This window comes from Marmota flaviventris, chromosome 14, assembly GCF_047511675.1.
Source record: "Marmota flaviventris isolate mMarFla1 chromosome 14, mMarFla1.hap1, whole genome shotgun sequence".
NCBI lineage: Eukaryota > Metazoa > Chordata > Mammalia > Rodentia > Sciuridae > Marmota > Marmota flaviventris.
The window spans coordinates 37,921,939-37,942,647 of NC_092511.1; the positions used below are offsets into that span (position 1 = coordinate 37,921,939).

At 41.1% G+C, this 20,709-nt stretch overlaps 1 pseudogene; it reads left to right on the forward strand.

Moving 5' to 3' along the window:
* Positions 1 to 9,272: 9,272 nt before the first annotated feature.
* On the forward strand, positions 9,273 to 9,951 carry LOC114092064 (protein yippee-like 5 pseudogene; annotated as a pseudogene).
* The last annotated feature ends 10,758 nt before the right edge of the window (positions 9,952 to 20,709 follow it).

Sequence of the window (20,709 nt, forward strand, 5' to 3'; positions counted from 1 at the left end):
GTGGAGATATAATTTACATACAATAAAGTGCACAGATCCTAGGATTGCTGTTGCTGTTCAAAGAGTCTTTTTTTTTTTTTTTTTTTTTTTGATACTGGGGATTGAACTCCAGAACACTTAAACCACTGAGCCACATCCCCAAATCTTTTTATATTTTATTTAGAGACAGGGTCTTAACTAAGTTGCTTAGGGCCTCGATGAATTGCTGAGGCTAGCTTTGAACTCCTGATCCTCCTGCTCAGCCTCCCCAGCTGCTGGGATTACAGGCGTGGTGTTCAGGGAGTCTTGACAAATGTATATACTTGTGTAAATCATGCCTTATCAAAAATAGAAACATACTCATTATCCTACAAAATTTCTTTTCACTCCCCTCCCAAACCCACCTCTGTCCCCAAATTTTTTCTGATTTATCACCAAAGATTAGCTTCACCTGTTCTAGAATTTCATATAAATGGAATTGTAGGGTGCATACTCTTTTGTATCTTGCTTTTATTGTGTAGCATAATTTTCCTGAGATTCATCCATGTTCTTACAGGTATCTGTAGTATGGTTTGAAGGTACTTTTGATAGAAAACCCCACAAGTTATTAAGTCCCTTTGTACAGAGTCTGTTTCTAGGGATTGTGCTTGATGTTGAGGGAGTATGGTGGCTTGGTGGCTTTCTTCTAGGGCAACTTGACTGAGCTGGACGAAGATTTTCCAGAATCCCTATCCCTGTACATTTCAAGTTAGTGTTGGCTATGAGAGAGATTTGCATGGTATTTTGAAGATGTTAGTGAAGCAGCAACCATGTTTTTTTATTGCTCTGAAGGTAAGGTGCGGATAGTAGGCACCGAAGCAGCTCACATGCGTTGTTACTGAGATGTTAGTTCAGAAGCATGAAGCAATGCCCAGACAGCAGCTCCTCTAGCTCCCAAGGTCTGGGTTGAGTGCATGCAGCTCCAAGGTGCACCTGATGCCAGGTACCTGTAGCACCATGTTGGAAAGGATGAGATTCAGATCTGGATTTTAGTTTTTCCTCATAGGTTCTAGTCGTCCTCAATATTTCCATGTGTCCTCTAATTCAAGTCCAGCTTTCTTTCCTGACTGCCAGTGTGGTGACCTACAGTGACTTCAGTCTAAACACTAGGTACAGAGGCAACACCTGATATTTTCCACCAGTTCCCCCAATTTTGTGACTTTTTCTTCTTGCAGTACTGGGGATTAAACTCAGGATTGTACTACCACTGAGCTAAATCCCCAACCCTTTTTATATTTTATTTTTGAGACAAGGCTTTGCTAAGTTGTCCAGGCTGGCCTCAAATTTACAATCCTCCTGCCTCAGTCCCCTGAGAGACTGGGAATATAGGCATATACTGCTGCACCCAGCTTCCCCCAATTTTGATTCTATATAAGCTCCATAATAAATTCTTGGTTCTCTGCTCTTTCCAGTGGCTCCTCTGCTCTAATCCTAACTGATTCAAGAGGGACGAAAGTCAACATCTGTGTGGACAATGCATCCAGCATCCAACCTGTCCCTTAGTGCCTTAGATTTGAAACCCAGCTATCATTTCCTGCTGTCCACTTCAGCAGTCTTCTGCTGCAACCACAACCTGGATTCTGGGATCCCCCGGGACTATTCCATCACGATTTCTGCCCACACAGATTCTTGTCCTTCCCATTTTCTAACTCCCTGGACCACATCTAGACCATCCGCCCTGAATTTCTCCTTTTTGCAGGTCTATCAGCCTCCTTCTAGATTCACTTTTTCTCTTCTCCAGTTTATGCCTCATAGAATATCACCTTACCCACTTTCTTGCCAACAGCTTCAGTGCTGTTAAGAAAAATTATCCTTATAGTTTAATTTTCCTCTTTTTTTAAAAAAACTTCTCTCACCCTAGTTTCCTTAACTCACTCTTTCAGTTCTTTCTTCTTAATGTTCTCTAAGAGCTCTCTATCTTCCAACTCCCCCTCAAATACCAGGGATCCCAGAAACCCTGCCTCAGTTTTCTTTTTTTCCTGGGTAATGAATTCATACATATTTAAAACTCTACTGCATGGGGCTGCGGTTGTAGCTCAGTGGTAGAGCACCTGCCTAGCATGTGTGAGGCTCTGGGTTTGATCCTCAGCACCACATAAAGGTAAATAAATAAAATAAAGGTAATATGTTCTTCTACAACTAAAAAGATATATAGATAGATATAGATATAGATTTATATATATTTTTAATATATATATATTGATATCTATATATCTATATCTATATTAACTCCACTACAACCTTATATATACTTGTTTTTGTTTTTTTTGTGGTACTGGGGATTGAACCCAAGACCTTGTGCTTATGAGGCAAGCACTCTACCAACCCTTAATAACCTCAGATATTAATGACTCTGATACATATCCACAAATCAATCCTACAATTTCCATCTTAGCTCCAGATACATGTTTTCAACAGTCTACTAACGATCTATCTGTCCCTAGATGTACCACCAGCATCTCAGACTCAAATGTGAACTCATTCTTTCCTTCAAATCCAACATTAAAATTTCCCTCCCCTTCATGCCCTGTCTTTGTAAATGGAATAAACATTGGCCTTGTCACCAAATCTAGAAAGCTGGAGTTATCCTAAATGGATCTCTTTTCTAATCGCCTATGTCATGCTGATTCTGTCTCCCAAACCTGCTGGGTCTGTGCCCTCTTCTCTGTGGTCGCCTCCCCACTGGTGTCTTGGCTGAAGCCATTCTGTGATTTCTCCTTTTACATGATCTCCAGGCCTCGGTCCTCTGCCACCTTCAAGTAGACCTCTGTATTACTACCAAAGGAATTATTAGACACATCTGACTCCCTGCATTAGTCACCACTTACATAACATCCAAACTCCCTTATCTTCTGTCCTTTACCTTCAGCTTTATCTCCCCTTGTACTCTACAACCCAGACATATTCAGCTGCTTTTAGTTTCCCAAACTCATCACAGAGTTTATTCATCTATTTTTTTTAAATATTTTTTGTTGTCAATGGATCTTTATTTATATGCAGTGCTGAGAATCAAATCCAGTGCTTCACATGTTAGGTAAGCGCTCTACCACTGAGCCACAACCCAGCCCAAGTTATCTTTAGATCATTGTATAAGCTGTTTCCTATGTCCAAAGGCCCTTTCCACTTGTTGGCTTCATAACCGCTGTCCATCCTCAGAACAACTGGAGCACTCCCTCCTCTGTCCAGCCTTCTCTGTGCTCTCAGCGCCCCTTGATATTTCTATGTCATACCACCCACCTTCTACTTCATCCTGGACTGTGAACTCCTTGAGCAGAGGGACCCTGTCATTGTCATTTTATGAGCTCCAGTGTCAGCTGAGCATAATGGCACAGGCCTGTGATCCTAGCTTCTCAGGAGACTGAGGCAGGAGGATCACAAATCCAAGACCAATTTGGTGAGACCCTTTCTCAAAATAAAAAATAAAGGGTTGGGAATGTAACTCAGTGGTAGAGTGCCCCTGAATTCAATCCCTCATATGAAAAAGAGAGAGAGAGAGAAAGTCCCAAAGTCAACTACTGAGGCTAATCCCATAAACATTGATCGGGAAGACAGATGATATAAGTGGGGAAAAAAAAAAAAACAAGCCTATTCAGTCAAGAAATTTACTATTAAATAAATTAAAGGTCCATTGACAACTAAAAAATATTTTTAAAAAACTACTATTAAACAAATTAATCTATAAATAAAGGCTGGAGATGTAGCTCAGCAGCAGAATGCTTGCCTAGCATGTGCAAGCCTCTGGGTTCAATTCCTGCTAATAATAATAATAAAACAAAATCAATCAGTCTATAAATAAAAATGGGAAAGGAATGGAGAATTATGTATGAATGAATGCAAATTAATAAAATGCCAGTAGACTAAGGCCAGAACTTATCAATAAAACAAGCTTTCATTGAAAACTTAAGATAGTTTTAAATTGACATAAGAATTATATATATTTATGGGGGTACCGACCATCTGATTTTTTTTTTTTTTTGTACTAGGGATTGAATGAAGGAGTGCTTAGCCATTGACCTACATCCCCAGGCCCTTTTTATTTTATTTTTTAAAACAACTTTATTTGCTTTTATTTTTTTATTTTATTTTTTAATTATAGTTGGACACAATACCTTTATTTTGTTTATTTATTTTTATATAGTGCTGAGGATCGAACCCAGGGCCTTGCACATCCTAGGTGAGCACTCAACCACTGACCTACAACTCAGCCCCATATTTGCTTTTTTTTTTAAAAAAAAAAAAAAAAAAGGGTTGCTGGGGATTAAACCCATTGCCCCATACATGCTAGGCACTTAGCCACATGCCCAGCTCCTTATTTTGTATTTTGAGTCAGGGTCTCACTAAAGTTGCTGATGATAGCCTCAAACATTCAATCCTCCTGCCTGTGCCTCCCGAGTTGCTGGAATTACAGGCATGTGCCATAGTGCCTTGTCCATGTGGCATGTACACATTGTATAACACGCAAATCAGGGTTAACATAGATATGTCTTCTCAAATATTTATCATTTGTTTTTGGCAAAGACATTCAATGAAATGCTTTTTTCTAGTTTTCTGAAATATACAGTTTATTATTGTTATCTATAGTCGCCCTCCTCTACAATAAAACATTAGAACTTAGTAATTTTAAAATCGATTTTTATAAGGTCTTATATGAAAAACAAACACTTGTCATGTTTATAAACAAAATTTTGTTCCCCAATTTGTTTGTTTTATAATTGTAAGTTTCTCTCTCTCTCTCTCTCTCTCTCTGGTGTGTGTGTGTGTGTGTGTGTGTGTGTGTGTGTGAATTGAACCCAGGGCCTTATACATGTTAGGCAAGCACTATACTTCTGAGCTATGTCTGAGCCCTTTTTAAAATTTTATTTTTCTCCTTCCTTTCATCTCCAGGGACTCACTTTCATCTCCAGGAACTCTCCTTGTCTCATTTTATTTCCAACTATAAATGGGCCATTTTTTTGGGCTGGGGATGTGGCTCAAGCGGTAGTGCGCTTGCCTGGCATGCGTGCAGCCCGGGTTCAATCCTCAGCACCACATACAAACAAAGATGTTGTGTCTGCCGAAAACTAAAAAATAAATATTAAAAAACTCTCTCTCTCTCTCTCTCCTTTAAAAAAATATATAAATAAATGGGCCATTTTCCTTGGTCCCTTGTATTTTGGGACTGGGTCCCTTGTAGTGCCTCCTCTTTTTCTCTGTCCATACCTTCTTTTTTCCTTCTATTTTTTGTTAAAGTAGTCTTTAAAAAGTCATAAGAAGGGGGGATTGGATTAGACAAAGGGGAATAAAGGGAAAGAACGAGGGATAATAGGAATGACAGTGGCATGAATCTGACATGACTTTCCTATGTACATGTATGAATACACCACAGTGAACGTCATGTACACCTACAAGACTGGGATCCTAATTAGAATAAGATATATTCCAAATTTGTATAAATATTTCAAAATAGATTATACTGTCATATATAACTAAAAATGATAAATACAAATTTTTAAAAATCATGGGAAAATATTCATAACATGTCAGGTGTGGTCATACATACATGCCTGTATTCCCAGAGACATCGGAGACTGAGGCAGGACAATTGCAGGTTCAAGGCCAGCTTCAGCAAATTAGTGAGACCCTGTCTCAGAATTGAAAGGGCTGGGGATGTAGCTCAGCAGTGGAGCATCCCCTAGTTCAATCCATAGTACATAAAAAAAAAAAAAAGAGCTGGGTATGGTGGTGCACACCTGTAATCCCAGAGATTCAGGAAGCTGAGGCCAGCCTCACCAACTTAGTGAGGCCCCAATCTAGTGAGACCTTGTCTCAAAATAAGCTGAGGATACATCTCAGTGATTGAGTGCCACTGGGTTCAATCCCTGATACCAGAAAAAAAAAAAAAAGAAAGAAAGAAAGAAAAAATATATAGGCTGGGGATGTGGCTCAAGCAGTAGCGTGCTCGCCTGGCATGCGTGCGGCCCGGGTTTAATCCTCAGCACCACATACAAACAAAGATGTTGTGTCCGCCGAGAACTAAAAATAAATATTAAAAAAAAAGAAAAAATATATAAACACAGTTTTATTTTATTATATTTATTTTATGTTATTGTATTCTAAGACTAGGTCTTGCTAAATTGCCCAAGCTGGTCTTGAACTTGTAATCCTCCTGCCTCACTTCCCCAGTATCTAGGATTACAAACATGTACCACCTACTGCTCTTGATTTATGTTATTTTTACAAAGATTTCCATTTTCATATAGCCACATCTATGAATCTTTTTCATTAAGTTGTTTTCTTCCATTACTTTATGCTTAGAAAGAAATTCCCCATTCAGAAAGCAAATTACATTGGCCAAGGTTTTATCTATTTATTTATTTATTTTTATTGGGAGGGGGTACCGGGGATTGAATTTAGTAACACTTGACCCCCAGCCACATCCCCAGCCCTATTTTGTATTTTATCTAGAGACAGGGTCTCGCTGAGTTGCTTAGTGCCTTGATTTTGTTAAGGCTGGCTTTGAACTTGCAATCCTACTGCCTCAGCCTTCTTAGCCACTGGGATTACAGCCACCTGCCCGACTATTTTTTTTTTTTTTTTAATTTTTACCCATGATGCTGATTGAACATAGGGCCTTGTATAAGCAAGGTAATTACTCTACCACTGACTGAACTAAATCTCCAGCTCTCTTCTAGGGTTTTTTTTTCCCCCAGGACTGGAGAATGAATACAGGGCCTAACACATGTTAGGCAAGTGCTCTATCACAGAGCTATATCCCCAAGCATTCTTCTATGTTTTTAAATGATTTTATTATTTAGAGAATTTCTTCAATTCACATGGATTTAATCTCAGGACACACAGTATACTTTAATTACTGCTTTTTAAAAACTAACTCTAAACCAGGCTTGGTGGTGCATGTCTACAATCCTTCTACTCAGCAGGCCAAGGCAGGAGGAACAGAAGTTTCAGGCCAGCCTAGGCAACTTGACAAGACTCCATCTCAAATTTAAAAAGGATGGGGGATGTAGCTCAGTGGTAGAGAGCTTGCCTAGCATGATTGAGGCCCTGGATTCAATCCCCAATACAGCACCTCCCCTCGAAAAAATGGGGCTGGGGGTATAGCTCAATGTTATAGTTATTAAGTATGGACTTGCATGGAAAATGGGTTCAATCCCAAGCACCACAAAACAAAATAAAAAACACTTGTGGAGATTAGTTTATGGACTTCACCAACCCCAGCCTCATGGATGGATGATGGGGCACAAACAACCCCAGAAGTTTTTCTGTCTTCTGAAAACTCAGTCTGGTACCCTACTAGAGTTGCCTGGTATTAACATGTAGTTCTTTCTTTTTAGTTTCACATATCCATCTGATCTCTCCCCCTGGGCTAGAGATTCCTTAAGGGCCTGAATGTTTTCTCTGATATGCAGATGCTAATTCAAGATAAGGGTAGAAGGAAGAATAGAGGTATTTTGGAATAGACAGTGAATGGAGTAGAGGGGGGATGCAGGTAGCAATGATAGTAGAATCTGATATTATTACCCTGTGTTCACATATAACTACTACATGACCTGGGTAACTCTACATCATGTACAACTAGACAAATGAGAAGTTATGCTCCATGTATGTATGATGTATCAAAATACATTCTACTATCATGTATAACTAATTAGAACAAATTAAAAAATATTAAAAAAAAAAAAAAGAACAGGGCCTATATCTTTTCACCCTTGGAAACTGCACTTAGTCCAGAGTTTCACATATAAATTAAGTACTTTAAGTGCTTAGTAAGTAGATTACAAATTAATATTAGAAAGGTCTTAAAAGGCCCTGCTGCCTTAAACATATCCTTCAAAGACATGTTCCGGTGCCTAAGATTCCCACTATCACTTGCTTCCTTTGGATAAAATATAGTCACTAGAAGGTCTACATTGGGCTGAGGATATAGCTCAGTTGGTAGAATGCATGCATAAGGCCATGGGTTTAATCCCTAGCAACACACACAGACAGATGGCCTGTATTAAAACATAACTATCTAGCTGGTCATGGTGGTGCACGCCTGTAATACCAGCAGCATCTCGGGAGACTGAGATGGTAGGATGGCGAGTTCAAAGCCAGCCTCAGCAAAAGCGAGGTGCTAAGCAACTCAGTGAGACCCTGTCTCTAAATAAAATACGAAATAGGGCTGAGGATATGGCTCAGTGGTTGAGTGCCCCTGAGTTCAATCCCCAGTATCCACACCTCCCAAAATAAAATAAAACATAAAAAGGGCTGAGGATGTGGCTCAGTGGTAAAGTACCCCTGGGTTCAATCCCTGGTTCCTCTCCACAAAAAGCAAAACACCATAACTATATAACTTGAGAGGTGTAACTCACCAGCACTTTGTCTTAGTTTCCTAGCAGAGAGCTGAGTCCCAGAATTGTGTCCAGGGAAAGAGCTAAGTGCCCCTGGAGTTGTTGAAGGTGGAGCCCCTAACCAGAGCTGTGAAAAGATGAGTTCATTGGGCAGGGCACTTGCAAGGTACAGGGGAACACCCACCTGGGCCAGAGGGCATCTCAACACAACCAGAGTTCATCTGTAATATAGAGCCTTTATAAGTCAACCCAGTGCTCTTTGGTATTAACAAGTGTTGGAGTGAATTCCCATCTGACCTTGGTAGACAAATGACTGACCCAAGGTTACATTCAGAGAGTGGTCTTGGTGGTAACTGGGAGCAAGGTCAATATTCTCAGCCAGTTGTTCTACTTTCAGAAACACCTGCTATCTCAATTTATCTCACTGCAAATGCAAGGAGAACTAAAGCAGGGAGAAGAGAAAAATAATTTCTGGGATAACCAGAGGGCTTTGTGAACTCAAGCTCCCCTCTTGAATTGCCCTCAAGAATCATGTTGGAACAGTCTTTGTCTCTGGCAATCTCTGCTACTATACCAGCATCTCAGCACCAGGCTGCACCAGCACGGACCCCAGAGCCATGTTCCTGGCCTGTTGCCTACTCATCTGTGTCAGATGCTCCTTAAGGGGCTTCACGTGGAAGGGAAGAGGCAGGTACCTGAGGGGCTTCGTCCCAGCTGAAGAGCGAAGAGCCGCTGGCACGCCGGTCAGAGTTTTTTTTTTTTTTAATATTTATTCATTTTTTTAGTTATCGGCAGACACAACATCATTGTTGGTATGTGGTGCTGAGGATCGAACCCGGGCCGCACGCATGCCAGACGAGCGCGCTACCACTTTGAGCCACATCCCCAGCCCAGTCAGAGTTTTTTAGAATTTCAGCTATCAAAATGGGCAGAATTTTCCTTGATCATATTGGTGGTACCCGTCTGTTTTCTTGTGCAAACTGTGACACGATCCTGACTAACAGCTCAGAACTCATCTCCACTCGGTTCACAGGTGCCACCGGTAGAGCATTTCTTTTTAACAAGGTAGTTAACCTATAATACAATGAAGTTCAAGATCCGGTCATGCTCACTGGCCACCACATGGTTCAAGATGTGAGCTGCAAAAACTGCAATAGCAAACTGGGATGGATCTATGAGTTTGCTACTGAAGACAGCCAGCGTTATAAGGAAGGCCGTGTGATCCTGGAACATGCTCTAGTTCGAGAGAGTGAGGTCTTTGAGGAGCACGTACCACCTGATAACTCTTGAAGAAAAAGAGATAAATCCATCTTTTCCCAGGTCTCCTTCACTGAAAACAAAAATCTACTTACATACACTGTCACCTTAGCATCAGAGTTGGATTCATGAACTGCGGAACAAGAGGTTGTGAGAATCTAAGATGGAACCTTTCTTTTCTTTTTTTTTAAATTTTGTATTTTCCATCCAACAGCAGTGTGTAGAGAGAATATTATGCAGTTGCTGTTAACTTTTTTCCCCTATGTTTACATTTTGAGGCAGAAGAGTCTCTGCAGCTAAATGGTGGGCTATGAGAGGAAAAAAATCTGGGCTATTAGAGTGAAAAAAGTGTGTTTTATGTAAATTTTGAATGGCAAATATGTCAAGAGCATGGTTTTTAAACTTATGTGGGCTTCATTTTAAAGCCTTTTCTTAAAACAAAAACAAACAAACAAAACCCCAGTTATTTCACTTGATTTGCTAGCTTCAGAGAAGAGATCCGAATCTGTGCCCAGCGCTAAAGGCTCAGTGTTAGCATGGCTTGTGCTAGCCCGTGTGGTGTGCCATATTCTTGTTGGAGACGAACTGTAGCAGAGCCCATTCTTCCTTGTCAATCTTGACCCAAAGATGTCACTATTCCTAGTTACTTGTCACCACATAACTGGTGGTTTATGATTAGAACCTTTTTCTGAAATGGGACAGAATTGCTTGGTTGTCTTTTTCCATGTAACTTAAGCATAGTAATATAAATAAAGTAATAGTTGGAAAGAAGAAAAAAAAAAAAAGAAATCCTGTGATGTACCCTGAAAGGCCCTTTCCTGAGGCCCGGCAGCCCGCTCAGCCCCAGGAGGTGGAGTCTCTGCTAATGAAGATGCATTTGCAGTCACCCTATAATTGGGGCTTGTTGTGGGACCTGTCAGAACCAAGGCAGCACAGACCCAGCTCTGGGAGCCACTCAACACAAACCCTGGTCAGATTTCAACTCAAACCAAACAGGAAGATGTCCAGAATCCAGAGACTTCCTTCCCGGCCAGCTTCTTGAATTCAGCCTTCCCATTTGGGCAATCAGAAAGCCAGCCAGTGCTCCCAACCCCTCCCTTTTCCTTCCCTCTGATTGACTTGCTTTTATTTCATGAAAGGCTCCTATCCATGAAGGTTTGGCTATTAAAGACTTTGTTTTATTAAAAAAAAAAAAAAAAAGAATCATGTTGGAGGGGCTGGGGCTGGGGCTCAGTGGCAGAGCAGTTGCCTAGCACATGTAAGGCACTAAGTTGGATCCTTAGCATCGCATACAAAAATAAGCAAATAAAATAAAGGCATGCTGTCCATCTACAACTACAAAAAAAAAAAAAAAAAAGAATCACGCTGGAATGGATTGCCATGGCCCTGGACCCACAACTAACAGAGCTTATGAATTGAGTTATTTGTGCACAAACACACCTGTGCTTACATGTTACACTGTAAGGCCTCTGTGTTTTTCTACAAACTTCTTGCAAAGGTGATGGGCAGGAGTCAGAAATCCCAAAGTGAGTGGGAGGTGACGGCCACCAGGCTGGATCCTCTGCCTTGCAGCAATTCCAGAAGGAAGCAGACAGGGAAGGTTCCTGTGGTTACAAGGGCTTGGCTGCTTTATTACATTCATTCTGATGAACATATAAGATGTAAGCAAAGTACGAAGTATTTTACAGCTATTTGGATAGAAAGACTGACACCCATGTGAAAGAATGAAGGCCTTCTGTGAAGATGAGGACCTAGCCACGAGCACTTTTGGAAATTAAGTGCCAGAACTTATGTGATATACAAATAAGCATTTCTCTTAAGTTTTGACCACTGAGATATAAACTGCAGGGCTGACAGCAGTGAGGCTGCTGGAGCAGTGAGAGAGGACAGGTGTAGAGTCCTCAGGCCTAGGATCAAGCTTTATGGACACCACTCTCCAACAATGGGACCATAAGCACTACTTAAAATTGCTTAACCATTTTGTAATTCATTGGAAATAAGTGATACCTAGTCCACAATCGCTGTGAAGATTAAATGAGAGGTGAAAAGAAAGCACAGTGTGGGTGCTAACCAAATGGTCTCTTTCTTTACAAAGGAAGGAGGACTTTTTACCAGTAGTCAAATAAGGCTTTGAAAATCCTCAAGGATAAGAAGAACCTAAAAAATAATGTGAAAAAAGGAAAGTGGTATGTTTAATTAGAAAGATTATAGTTATCTTGAACTCGATAGTGGCCATGCCAAAGCTGATTCTGTGCAATGGGGATATCTGTTTGGCCAATGAAGAGGAGATGGAAATTTGGGTCTTTTTTGGGGGGAGGGGGCACTTAACCACTGAGCCACATCCCCAGCCCTTTTTACTTTTTATTTTGAAAGAGGGTCTCTCTAAGTTGCTTGGAACCTCACTGAAGTTGCTGAGCTGACCTTGAACTTGTGATCCTTCTGTCTAGCTTCTTAAACCACTGGGATTACAGGAATGCCCCACCATGTCCAGCTGAAATTTGGCTCTTAACATTGCTCTGTGTGAGGGATTCGATTCAGCAGCCATTAGCTGCTAGCTAAATTCTAACGAGTTCTGTGAGTTGCTAACTGGGGAGGTGGGGAAGGTAGATGCTAACTGTAGATTTACTTTCTATAGGACTTTATATCATCACATCACCACCACTATTTTAACCAGCTGCTACTCCACCTAATAAATTCTACATGGATGTGGAAATGTGGTCATTACTTTATCTGCCCCTTGCTTTTGCAATCAGGGATCCAACAAGCATATGACATTTCTTACCCTTCCTCTATCTGTTTTCTTTTTTTGCAGGGGGTACCAGAGATTGAACTCTGAGGTACCTGGCCACTGAGCCACATCCCCAGCCCTATTTTGTATTTTATTTAGAGACAGGGTCTCACTGAGTTGCTTAGTGCCTCGCCATTGCTGAAGCTGGCTCTGAACTCTCGATCCTCCTGTCTCTGCCTCCCAAACTGCTGGGATTACAGGCATACACATCTGTGCCGGGCTCTCTTATTCACTTTCTTGATTTGCTTCTCTTACTTCTTTCTGTAATTCATTGCAATTCTTCCTTCTCTTACTCACTCAATCCTCAATGACTTCTGATTCTTTGTGGTAGAGATGGGGACAATCAGGACTCCCAGGAATATTATCAAGTTGGGTACATTCTGAGTCAGTTTTGTGTACAATGATGATATGTATTGTAGATGGCTCAGCCAAACTATGACATTTGATAAGTCATCCTGAGTAGGATACAAAGGAAATTAAGTTTGTGACATCTAGTTCATTCTTATCACACACCCTGATTTTCCAGACATCTCAAGGGTTGGGACATACAGATCATTCCAGAAAGAAAAATAATCTAAGTGTGTATTTTCTTTTTTTTTCCTTATCACGCCTTACAAATAGCCAATGCATTAGCTCTCAACCAGTCCCTTGAGAATCCACCCACAGCCAGACCGACGGCCAGGCCTGGTGGCACATGACTGCAATCCCAGTGACTTGGGAGGCTGAGATAAAAGAATTGCAAATTCCATGTTAGCCTGGGTAAATTAGTAAGGCCCTGTCTCAAAACAAAAAATAAAAAGGGCTGGGGTGTAGCTTAGTGGTGAAGTGCCTCTGGGTTCAATCTCTAGCACAGAGAGAAAGGGGTGGGGCACGCCCATACTCTAAAGGGCTGAGGATGGTAGCTAAGAGACAGAGTATTTACCTAGCATACTTAAGGCCCTGAGTTCCATCCCCAGCACTGCACCCACCCGGGCAGCCTCAAAATACACACACACACACACACACACACACACACACTCAGAACCCACACTGACATTTTTGTTTGCAGCTGACTGGTTACCAGAAGGGGGAATTTCCTCATAATTATGTATATGCTTCATTAGTCTCATTAAACATGAATACTGCCATGTTTGAAAAAAAAAATGCTCAGGTTTTCTCAGGGAGGTTGCTCACACTGTAAATGACCCATCATAAAGACCCACACCTTTCCACTCCTGATAAGGGAAAGGTGAAGGTCCAGCTCTGTCACACATTTCCTTCTAAGTCTGAATAATGTTGGAACCAATTGTTTCCTCCCTCGGCTGGTTCAAAGGACACTGTATTTTTTTTCACAGTGTCAAATGCTCAAATTGTACACCAAGTAGATAACCAATAAATAGCTATTAATGATCATGACTCAACCATTCTGGAAGTTATTAAGGTAAGGCCAGTCACCGCACAGACCCTTGTTACCATATTCTCCCAGAGAGTGCTCTTTCCATCCCCCACTACCAAGGTTGCCACCAACATGTCCTCTGCAGGGGAGAACAGTCATTTATTAGCCCCTTAATCTTCCTACTAACTTTCCAAAATTCGCACCATTTAGGCTGATTTCCCTTTTCTCTCTGACAACCCCTCAGGCTAATTCCATGGTGCCCTGTATTTCCATTAGCCTCAGTCAGTCCTAGAAGAAGGAACTTCTCGGTCATCCAAGATCATCACTGGAAACCCATCCTGCCACCTGTGTCTGTCCTCAAATCTGCCCAAAGACCTCTCCCTTCCCTTTCCAAAGTCTTTCACTGCGCCCTTTGCAGCTCTGTATCTGTAACTGTCAAACATCCTTGCTGTCTCATCTGCTTCTTTGGATGTTTCTCTGAAGCTTTTTTTTTTTTTTTTTTTTTTTTTTTAACTTTTCTCCTCATATCACAAGCACCTGAGAGCCAGAGGTGGTATAGCAGAAGTATAGTAGATTTTTCACTTGCCATTTCTTTTATTTATTTCTTTCTTTTTCTTTTCTTTTCTTTCTTTCTTTCTTTTTTTTTTTTTTTTTTTGGTACTGGGTATTAAACTCAGGGGCACTTCACCATTGAGCTATGTCCCTGGCCCCCCCTTTTTTTTTTTTGAAACAAGGTGTCACTAAGTTGCTGAGGCTGGCCCTGAACCTGTGATCCTCCTGCCTCAGTACCCTGCTTGCCATTTCTTTTTTTTTTTTTAATATTTATTTTTAGTTGTAGATGGACACAATACCTTTATTTTACTTATTTTTATGTGGTGCTGAGGATCGAACCCAGGATCTCAGACATGCTAGTCGAGCACTCTATCCCTGAGCCACAACCCCAGCCCCGCCCTCTGCTTGCCATTTCTAAACTATTTCTTCACTTTCAACACCCAGCTCCTTTGAAAGTCCCTGTTACCACTTCCCATCCTTTTGGCTCTCCTACTCAAGGACCCCATTGCCACAGTTCTTCAACCTCCTCTGACAACTACTACTCTCAACCTTGTCCTCTTCCCTTCCACCCTCTGCTTAGGTTCCACGGCACATCATTTTCATCCCACTTTTGCAAACACCTTCCTTGATGATTATGCCCCTGTTATGATAGAAATATCATAATGACCTTGAATGTCCCATTTGGGTTGAATCCAAATAACTACCCTATGGAAAGCTGCCCCTAGCCAGATGCAGTGGTGCACTCCTGTAATCCCAGCGGCTCAGGAGGCCAAGACAAGAGGATCATGAGTTCAAAGCCAGCCTCAGCAAAAAACAAGGTTCTAAACAACTCAGTGAGACCATGTCTCTAAATAAAATACAAAATAGGGCTGGGGCTCAGTGATTAAGTGCCCTTGAGTTAAATTCCTGGTACAAAATATAAAGAAAAAAAAAGGAAATTAAACAGTGGAAAAATCTGGCAGATATGACCTTTTCCAAGTGATCAAGGTTAATATCACCAGTAATAAATCACATTGATATCATGTATCTGCTGATATGACTTGATGAGAAGGGTGTCACATGGCTGGGCATTCTTTCCCCAAACTCACAACCTCAGTTTACTCAGGGGAAAAAAAAAAAAACAACATTTGTGGGACATTCTACAAAACACCTGACTGGTACTCTTCAAAAGTGTCAAGGTCATGAAAGATAGGAAAAGACTGAGAATAGATTAGAGAAGACTAAGGGGATGACTAAATACAATGTGAGATCCTGGATTACATCCTAAAAGAATGAAAAGACAACAGTGGGAAAACTGGGAAATTCCACATAAAGTTTGTAGCTTAGTAATGCCATACCAATGTTAAGGTACCAAGGTCATATAAAGTGTCATTAGGAGCGACTTGGTAAAGGGCCTGTACTATATTTGCAACTCTGATAAATATAAAATTATTTCAAAATAAATAAAAAATAAAAGCCCCTTGGACTGGAGGTATAGGGAAGTCAAAGAGCACTTGCTCAGAAAGCACAAGGCCCTGGGCTCAATCCCCAGCACCATCTTCTCAGGGCCAGCCTCTCTTCTCTGTGGCAGTATGTGGGGTATTTTGAAAACCTCTTCTAGTTTATTCCGACTTTATTTGGCCAACTGCCCTTCCATCTCCTTTCTTTCCTCCTCCACCCCGCCCCACTTTTTTTTTTTTTTCCTGGTTGCTGCAGATTGAACCCAAGGCCTTGTGCTTGTTAGGCAAGCACTCTACCAACTGAACTATATCCCCAGACCCCTCCTGTTTTTAAGAGGGAGTACCTCAGGGTTTAATCCTGAAACTCCTCTTTTTCCTATCTACACCATCTCCCTAATTATTTTTATCCTTCCTTAGCTTTAAAGTACCATCTATATTGGGCTGGGGATGTGGCTCAAGCAGTAGCGCACTCGCCTGGCATGCGTGCGGCCCGAGTTCGACACTCAGCACCACATACAAACAAAGATGTTGTGTCTGCCGAGAACTAAAAAAATAAATATTAAAAAATTCTCTCTCTCTCTCTCTCTCTCTTAAAAAAAAAAAATAAAGTACCATCTACAGTGGCTGGGTTCAGTGATAGAGGTCTTGCCCAGCATGTATAAGGTCCTGTGTTCTAACCCCAGCACCACAAAATAAAATAGGTAGGTAGGAAGGAAGGAAGGAAGGAAGGATGGATACTACATATGTGAAGATGACTCCCACTTCCATACTCTACTTTGACATTTCTATATAATTTGGGGGGGAGGGTTGCTGAGGATAACCCAGGGACACTCTACCACTGAACTATATTCCCAGTGCTTTTTAGTTTTTTTTTTTGAAATAAGAGTCTCACTGAGTTGCTGAGGGTCTTGCTAAATTATCCAGGTTGGCCTTGAATTTTTGATCCTCCTGCCTCTACCTCCTGAGTTGCTGGGATTACAGGCATAGACATTATGTCTGGCTGTGTATATCATTGAAGGGACAAAAGAACTTCCCTCAAGTCCTTTCCTCCTGAAATCCTCCCCATGTCAGCAAATGGTACCATCATTCTCCCACAGCTGCTCAAGCTAAAAATCCTGAAGTCATCTTTGATTCTTCTCTTTTTCTTATACCCACACATGAGTATTAGAAATCCTATTTGCTCTAACTCCCAAAATTCATCTCTTCTATATTGATACTTCTCACCATTGTCACACTGTTCTTGCCCAAGTTAACATTACTTCTCACTTAGTGCAACAGCCTCTTCATCTCCATCCTTGCACTTACAATCCATTCTCTACAAAGCGCCCAGAAAAAGTATTCTACTTACAGTATAAATCATGTCTGGCCCCTGCCTCTCTCCCTAGTTAGAATAATAACCTTGATATTCCTTACCTTTCAAACTTGGCCTGAGCTTACTCCTGCCTCAAGCCCCTCCTCCCTTGGTCACCAAATTCCAGCTCCATTGACCTCCTTTCTGTTCTTCCAGTGTTCTGTGTGTATACTACACTTTTTCTATCTTATCAATAGCTATGTTGAGACATTTTATTGAATGTGTTCCTGAATCAAGGTACCGCTATCATTTAAGGAAGTGGCTTCCAAGCAGAAGTGATACTGCCTGCTCTGGAAGGTAGGAGATGTGTGGAGGCTTTTTGAGATTGTTGAAGTGACTGAAGGCATTGAGTGGTAGACGCGAATCTTGAAATTCTATGAAGAATATCCTGTCGAAAATTCCCTTACTGCTCCATGCGGTGACACCCATCTAAGGTATTCTTATATCCAGAAAACCATGTAGGCAAGGATATGCACAGGAACTTTTATTTATCAGAGTCCCAAAGTGGAAACAAGCTGATGTTCACCACGAGAGAAGGACCAAAAAAAAAAAAAAAAAAATGTGGTATGTTCATATAATGGAATGCTGTTCAGTAATTAAACAACAAAAAAGACTGGGGGAGGTGGACCACGCCTGTAATCCCAATGGCTCAGGAGACTGAGACAGGAGGATTGAGAGTTCAAAAGCCAGCCTCAGCAACAGCATGAGGCACTGTCTCTAAATAAAATACAAAAGGGGGGGCGGGGTTGGGGTTGTGGCTCAGTGGGAGAGCACTTGCCTAGCATGTGTGACACACTGGGTTTGATACTCAGCACCACATAGAAATAAATACATAAAATAAAGGCATTGTGCCCATTCATAACTAAAAAAAATATTAAAAAAATACAAAATAGGGCTGGTGATGTTGCTAATAACATCATGAATTTCAAAAGCATTTTGCAATATTTTTGTTCAATCCCAGTACCAACCAACCAACAAACAGGGGCACAAAGTTAAGTAACTTGCTCAAGCTTTTTCCAGGACAAGAATTAGGATCCTGTCTTTGAGTCCCTCTGCCACGTGGGCAGGGCAGACTCCTCCCCTGCTGGGATCATGCAAGAGTCCCACAAAGGCAAGATGCTGCAGATCTTCCTATGTGTGTTTGATTAAATTCTGTTTCAACATCTTATGTTTTAAACATTGACCTTATGTCTCCCTCCACTGCCCATCCATGTGAAATGGATCCTTGGGCAATGAATCATTCTACAAAAGCAAAAATTGGGGGGGTGCTGGAGATTGAACCACTGAGCCACATTCCAGCCCTTCTATTTATTTATTTATTTGTTTGCTTATTTATTTTTAAAACATCAAATTGTATACTTTATTTATTTATTTTTTTGTGGTGTTGAGAATCAAACCCAGTGCCTCGCACACGCCAGGCAAGTACTCTACCACTGAGCCACAACTCCAGCCCTATTTTTTATTTTTTGGTGGTGCTGGGGATTGATCCCAGGGCTTTATGTATGCTAGACAAACACTCTACCAAATGACCTATACCCCCAACCTTTTATTTTTTATTTTGAAACAGGATCTTGCTAAGTTACTTAGGGCCTTGCTAAATTGCTGAGCTGGCTTCAGACTTGTAATCCTGCCTCAGCCTCCAGAATTGCTGGGATTACAGGCGTACACAACTGTGCTTGGCAAAATAAAACAATTTTAGGGTGGGGTTTGAACTCAGGGACACTCAATCACTGAGCTACATCCCCAGCACTATTTTGTATTTTATTTAGAGACAGGGTTTCACTGAGTTGCTTAGCTCCTTGCTTTTGCTGAGGCTGCCTTAGCCTCCTGAGGTGCTGGGATTACAGATGTGCACCACTGCGCCTGGCAAAATAAAACAAAGCTGGAAAAGCTGGGTGTGGTGGCACAAGCCTGTAATCCCAGCAGCTCAGGAGGCTGAGGCAGGAGGATCCCGAATTCAAAGCCAGCCTCAGTCATCAACTTAACGAGGCACTTAGCAACTCAGTGAGACCCTGTCTTTAAATAAAATATTTAAAAGAACTGAGGATGTAGCTAAGTGGTTAAACCTCCCTGGGTTCAATCCCCAGTACCAAAAAAAAAAAAAAAAGGTGTGTGCGGTGGGGGACTGGAGATAAAGCTCAAAGCACCCTGGGTTTACTCCTCAGCACACAAAAAAGGAAAACTCTGAGATGGTGACAACAGGGCATTAAGTGCAGGACCCTTCTACCCATGGGGTCCTATGAGACTGCCCAGGTTGTACATCACGCAGTCATCCTTGAATTCTAGAACAAGCAAACTAACTGACGATGGTGGTGGAATCAGAATTGGGGCAGGAGCTGGAGAAGGCAGGGATTGAATGAGAAGCGGAGAATGGAACTTTCTGAAGATACGAGTTATATTTACCTGGGTAGAATCTGGATCACAGGAATATGCATTTGTCAAATTCATTTATGTTACACTCAAAATTTTCCTTTTGGGGCTAGAATGTAGCTCAATGGCAGAATGTTTGTCTCACCCGCACAGGGCACTGGGTTTGATCCCTAGCACTGAAAAAAATTTTTTCTTTCTTACAAATTTTATCTCAAAGGGAAAAAAAAAGATTCAAAACAAATACTGTTCTCTAGGTGATGATCTATATACTACGTATTTAGGGAGAAGTATACCTAAGTCTACAACTGACTTTGTTTTTTGGGGCGCTTAACCACTGAGACACATCCCAGTCCCCTCCCCTTTTTAAAAAAGTATTATTATTATATTTTTAGTTGTAGTTGTCAGTACCTTTATTTATTTATTTATGTGGTGCTGAGGATCAAACCCAGGGTATCGCACTTGCTAGGCAGTGCTCTACCGCTGAGCCACAACCCCAGCCCCTTTTTTTTGTTTTCTTAGGAACAAGGCCTAAGTTGCTGAGGCTGGCTTTGAACTCGAAATCCTCCTACCTCAGCCTCCTGAGCTGCTGGGATTACAGGCGGGCACCACTGCACCCAGTTTACAATTGAGTTTTTTGGGTTTTTTAAAATTTTGTTTTTTTTAAAACAAAAATATGGACAACATGCCTTTATTTTATTTTTATGGGGTGGTAGGCAAGCACTCTTCCATTGAGCTACAGCCTCAGCTCTACAACTGACTTTTGTTTTGTCTTTGTGTTGGTGGGGATTGAACCCAGGGCCTTGTGCATGTGAGGCAAGCACTCTACCAACTGAGCTATGTCCCCAGCCCTACACTTGACTTTTAAATGCATCAAAATAATAAGACAGACAGATAGGTACATGATAAAGCAAGTGTAGGAAACATTATTGGTATAATAACTGGGTAGGTATACAATTTCATTGTAAAATGTTTTCAAATTTTATCTACGTTTGAAAATTTTCATAATAAATAGTGAAAACATGTATGCATCTAATAAAGTTTCCAACTACTGAAACAAAAATTGACAGAACTGAAAGGAAATAATAATAATGATAAAAAATTTGGCCACAATATCCCCAATTATAGTTGAATATTTTAATGTTCCACCATTCAATTCTAGTAATTGACATAAGTGGGCAGAAAGTTAAAAGAACTGAACAATACTTCTAACCAATTTGACCTAGTTGATA